This window comes from Fukomys damarensis, unplaced genomic scaffold (genome assembly GCF_012274545.1).
Source record: "Fukomys damarensis isolate Sample0158 unplaced genomic scaffold, DMR_v1.0_HiC HiC_scaffold_17, whole genome shotgun sequence".
Taxonomy (NCBI): domain Eukaryota; kingdom Metazoa; phylum Chordata; class Mammalia; order Rodentia; family Bathyergidae; genus Fukomys; species Fukomys damarensis.
Window position 1 is genome coordinate 10,720,595 of NW_022900929.1, and position 5,752 is coordinate 10,726,346.

The following is a 5,752-nucleotide window of genomic DNA, read 5'->3' on the forward strand; positions in this document are numbered from 1 at the left end:
CATGGCAGCCCACCCTGTGTCTCCCAGACTATGATGCGCTTTTATTTTTGCTTTCCCCTTTTCTTTTCTTGTTTGCTCAAGTTCACTCTGCATAGCCAGGTTCTCCCTCCTCTTCCCACTTCTCAAATAAACGTTGGCACCATTTTTGGCTTGTCTCGTTCAATTGTTTGTTTGAGGTGAGGAGGACCTGGGATAAGTTTAATTGGCAGGCCATTTCTAAAAGAAACTACCTGTTAACAGGAACATAGTAAAGATAGACAAGAAAGCACAGCCACGAGTGAAACTGTATGATGATAACACACAGAAATGGTGTTTCCTCATGGACTTAATCACAAAATGAAGCCCAATGAATTAGTGGCTGTGGGACTGTGAAATAGGCACTTGTGCTCCCAGGCATATAACTCCAAGGCTTTGCAGTCTTCTAAGTGTATGCTGATGAGCTGAGCGGTGGCTGGGGTCCCTTAGGTAGCTGCAGGATGAGGGGCGGCCTCCAGAAAGGCAGAAGAGAGGGCTGATTTCCAGCTCCACCAACCTCCCAAAAGAGGAGAGAGGCTGAAGGTTGGCCAGTAATGTAATTGTTCATGCCTATTCAATGATGCCTCCACAAAAGTTCAAAAGAACAAAATTTGAAGAGCTGCTGGATGGCGGAACACAGGAAGCTTCGCTGGGGAGAGCATGGGAGCTGATCGATGATATAATCAAATGTCTATATAAGGAAGCCTCCATACAGGCTCTAAAGGACAGAATTCTGAGAGCTCACTGCAGGGTGGCATCATGGTGAGATGGTGAGGGTATGGAGACATAAGGCCCTGACCCTCACTCCTTGCCCTGTGTATCTCTTCTTCATCTGGGATCATTTATCTCCTTTGTAATATGCTTTATAATTTTATTTTTTGGAGACAGGGTCTCACTATTAGTTCAGAGGGCCTTGAACTCAAGGCAATCCTCCTGCCTCAGCCTTCCTGAGTACTGAGATTACAGGTGTGCACCATCATGCCCAACTATGCTTTTATGATAAACCATTAAACACAGATGTTTCCCTATGTTCTGTGAGCCATTCCTACAAATTAGTTGAACCAGAGGATGGAGTGTGAGAGCCCCAATTTTTATCTGCTGGGTCAGAAACACAGTTAAAACAACCTAGGGTTTATGATGGGCATCCAAAGTAGTGGGACAGAGCCCTAACTCTGGGATCTGACACTATCTCCAGGCAGCTAGTGTTGGAGTTGAATTGATTTGGGGGACACCCATGTAGTGCTCCCTGCAGAAATAATTGCTTGCCGTCTTGCTACTGGGAAACAGAAATTTCCCCTTTGAAGATCCTGGAAGTCTTCTGTGGTGATTGTAGTTAGGTGAGGGTATAGAAGAAACTCAACTTACTTCTTTTCTCTATTGCCCATATCTGTAAGAGATTCAATTAAAACAAAAAAGCCTATCATCATTAGTATCCACAAGACATAGTCCTAAAACACACAAAAATCAAACTTATAATAAAAACATGGAAAATGCCAACGGACTAAAATAAGGCTGCCAGAGACTATCAAACTGAAATCAAGCAAAGAACATTAAACTTCTCTGTCAGTTTATACAGATGAAGTTCCTAAGAACTTCCTAATTCCCTTGAAGATAGCATCACAATATATCAATAATTCCTTTTTATAATACTGTATGTTATATTTATAAAAATATACAAAAGCTGGAAAGATCTGAAAAGGAAATTCCACTGTAGGAGAGCTAATGCAGGTAGAAGTTCTCATCATAGGTTGCCCCTTACGTCTGTGCCACTCATGACAACAGCCACTAAGCCACCCAGGAGTGCCGTGGAGTGCTTGGTAACCAGTCAGAGGTGAGACAGTGGTGTAAGTATCAAATAATATCAGCTTGCTAAGGCTTAGCATTACACAGTAACTTAAGTTGGCATATTAGGGATGTTTGTACTTATTACTGAAAATACTATTTTGCATATATTGGGTTAAATAAACTACATTATCAAATCCGTCTTTTTCCCTTTTTAATGAGGCTACTAGAAAAATTTAGATTATCTGTGTGGCTTTATATTCCACTGAGCGCTGCTGTTCTCTTAGACAATCACTTTTATTAAAACAGCTTTGACAATTTGTTTTGTTTTGGGGGTTTGGTTTTTTTGTTGTTGTTGTTTGTTTGTTTGTTTTTGGTACTGGGGATTAAGCCCATGGACTTTACATTGACCTACATCCCCAGCCTTTTTAAAAAAATTTCCTATTTTCAGACAGAGTCTCGATAAGTCACTAAGTTACCTAGACTGAGCTCAGACTTGAGAGCCTCCTGCTTCAGCCTCCCAGAGTGCTGGGATTACAGGCATGCATCACCACACCCAGTTTAATTCATGTAGTTCTTTTAATTTTGCTTAACTTTCATAATGCTGGATTGTAGCTGAAGATTTCCTACCTTGAGTATTTCTGATAAATTCCATCTTTATCGCAAGAGAAGTACACATATGAAGAAAAACTTTAACACTTATCCTTAGAACCAAACCATTTATATTTCTCTGTTTTGATCATTTTGTAAAATAATAGGGATTAAATAAAATTAATATTAAGATAATTTTGTGAGACAAAATGGTAACAGGATTAAAATGGACCATTGGTGGGCTGGTAGACACTACCATAAACACACAGCACTGAGTAGTTTTGGTCGGTTCATGTCAGGAAGTTTGAATGCAGCACATCAGATCAGATGGAGAAGGGGTCCAGAGTCAATTTAGGATGTGTAAAAGCTTATTGTGCGTGGAAATACAATGTAAGAAAAGGCAAGGATTGTTAGATAAAACACTTCTGTAAATATGGAAAATGATGAAAATACAACCATCAGCAAACACAAATCTCCAGCCATGTTCAGACTATGTAGAACAATGACAGGTGAATAGTGCATATATGAGTATATATACATGTGTATATAAATGTCCTTACATATCTGTGCATTTTCTCTCTTCCCTAGAAAGCATACTCTTTTAAGGAAACTAATGACATATATTCTGATTGGCCTAAAGTTTGAGCATTCTGGAGTTGTCACATTTTCCCAAATCTACCAACAAATTAAGCGCAATTACCGTTTGATCAAAGATGTCAAGTAGAACAATACATAATTGAGAATAGCAGGAAGAAATTCTAAAAATAAAATATAATGAAGTAAGTTTGCTGTTTTCATGATGAAAGACATGGAATTATAGAAATTTAAATAGTAGAGGGTAGAAGACTAGAAAATGAATCCTAGCAAGCTGGTCTATAATTCATAATCAGTGTAGGAGTTCAGTCAATGGCAAACTACTTGAAAAATAAATCTTAATTCTCTTAAATCCAACAAAACTTCAAAATAAATAAAAAAATTATAAAATGAAAAATATCCACCTACGTTACCTTGCATTTCTGTTGTGGTTTGCATTTTATGGCATTTTACATTTCTGTCTTTATATAGGATCTAGTCTTTTCTAATGCTACAACTTTTTCTTCCTGTAATTTTAGAATTTGTAACATACCTCAATATCTGTTAGGGAATGTTCTCCCTCATTACTTTATTTTCAGACATTTCCTTAACATTCTCACAGTTTAGTTATTTTTTTCTTGCTGTAAGTTTAATTTTCTAAATTAATTTTAGAATGTTTTATCCAGTGTACCATCAGTATTTGTGGATTTAGGCTGGAATCAAGTTACATAAACAGATTAATGTGCTTTTGTAATTCCATCCAGAAATCAAAGATGCCCTCTCCAGTCAATCAGTTATTTGTATATCTCTATGAGTTGTTTTCTTCACAATCTTTTGACTTTCACTTAAAGTCACTATTGTGATCACACTTTCACTGGGTAGGAAATGGAAGTGAAGGAAATAAATTTTTCTAAAGCATGAAGCCCACATGATGTGGTTGAGATTGCATGATCAGCCAGACACTGTTTTAAGGTTTCAAAGAATATTTCCTAACTCAAAAATGAGCACTGTGGGGCGAGTTTTAGCCCTTCTTTCTCCCAACCAAATCTGTTTTCCCCTCTGGTCCCACAGGTAACTAGGATAATAGAAGTGGTCCAGATAGTAACAGACAAATGAGTTTCTCACAGAACACACACAGGAAATGTACCTTGGGGCCAATTACAGCAGCTGATCTTGGATTACCAGCTGCCCTCCTTTTTCTAGAACATTCTGGCTGACCCAGGGACACTGACAGACACTTTGCTTGAGTTCCCATGGTGTAGGTAGGGTGAAGATGTTTAAATGGAGTCCTGTAGGGAGAGCAAAAGGAGAATTCTCCTGCTCAGCAGATTGAGTGGCCATGTGTGACACCAAAGGACTTAGCTTTAGAAAATTCTCTGGAAATTTAACCATTATAAACTAATTAGAGGACATGGGAGAAAGATTAGAGAAGCTACTGCCCATCTCATCAGCACAGTGAGCTCTGCATGGCCACAATCTGCTTACTGAATGACAACAGGAAGACAGTTTGCACCTTACACATACTGCATAGGTGCCTGGCTGGTTTTCTGTGCAATGTTGGCTTCGAATAGGACCACCCTGGTCCTAAAGCCAGCTGTTTTGAATTGGGGTCTTGTAAGCTTCCCAGGCCAGACTTGAACTTGCAGTCCTCCTACATCAGTCTCCCACGGTGCTAGGATTACAGGCATGTGCCACCATGCCTAGCTAACTGGCATTTTATATGTTATGTTGCAGCCAGAAGTATTGAAGAAAGAGGGATTATTTATTGGCACCACGGAAAATGGAAAGTTTTTTATTTTCAGCCTCATGTACAGAATAATACTTACTATAGACCATGTTGAAGGAACAGTTGTCTTAGGAACCTCCTGGCACTAAGCCCTGGCCTCGAGGTGGCAAATGAACTTTTTCATGCTCTGTTAAAAAAACCAAAAGCCCTTGCCTATTTGGAGTTTAAAATGTCCCATTGTTCCAAATGTAAAACTTTCCTCTCTCAGTCCAGTAGAAGTGACAGAAACCCAGAAAGGAGGGAAGGGATAGGAAGAGCTGTGACCCAGGAGCTACAGATGGGTAGTGGGGCTCAGGACTGGTACTTGTCATCCAGGTGGCTTGAGCAAATCTCCTTTCCAGCACCCGTTTTCATCCTCTGTAAAGTTAGAGCTGGTGTGATACAGGTGTCCTTATTATTGAACCATCTGGACTTCTATTATATCAGTATGCTTTTTTTGGGATTCTCCTAGAAAGAGAATAAAGTTAGTTGTATTTGTCACTTGTCCCACTATAAAATTCCTTGTTTTCCGAACTTGTTGGGAGATTGATGTCCCACAGACATTGTTGAGAAAGTCTAGACCAGAAAACAATTCTAAAGATGTAATTCTAATGTGCATTTATTGAAAGTGACTGCTTTTTTGCTTAGAAATATTCATCTTGTGTCATAATATGATACATTACCTTAAACGATCCAGGCAGGACAGGAATCAAAAGAAAGCTTTTCATTCATTTACCAAACATGGAGTGCCCGTGCTAGGATGCTGTATCTTAGCACTGGCTTGTGGAGAAGAGAAGCACCTGGAGATTTTTTGAAGTCATTGTTTTGCCATGGAGGTTTCCATGGAACCCCGAGATCATGAATGAGTTGCTTTGTTTGAAGGATTTATGCTGGGTTGCACAGCAATGAATGGTAGCTTAGCACTAGCACAAAAATACAGGTGTATTAGTCACCTTCCCATTACTGGGACAAAATACCCAATACTTGCAAATGAAAGGAGGAGAGGTTTATTTGACTCACAGTTTT

General features: G+C 39.2%; 1 long non-coding RNA gene across 2 annotated transcripts; it reads right to left on the minus strand.

The window, feature by feature from the left end:
* Positions 1 to 1,160: 1,160 nt before the first annotated feature.
* Positions 1,161 to 5,490, minus strand: LOC104853040. 2 transcript variants are annotated; one of them, XR_777665.2, is made up of 4 exons: positions 5,410 to 5,490; positions 5,052 to 5,194; positions 4,788 to 4,874; positions 1,161 to 1,402 (listed from the first exon to the last, which is right to left on the minus strand). It is a non-coding gene; the product is annotated as an uncharacterized LOC104853040 (long non-coding RNA). The 2 variants fall into 2 exon arrangements; XR_777666.1 differs by lacking the exon at positions 1,161 to 1,402 and adding an exon at positions 4,182 to 4,250.
* Between the last annotated feature and the right edge of the window lie 262 nt (positions 5,491 to 5,752).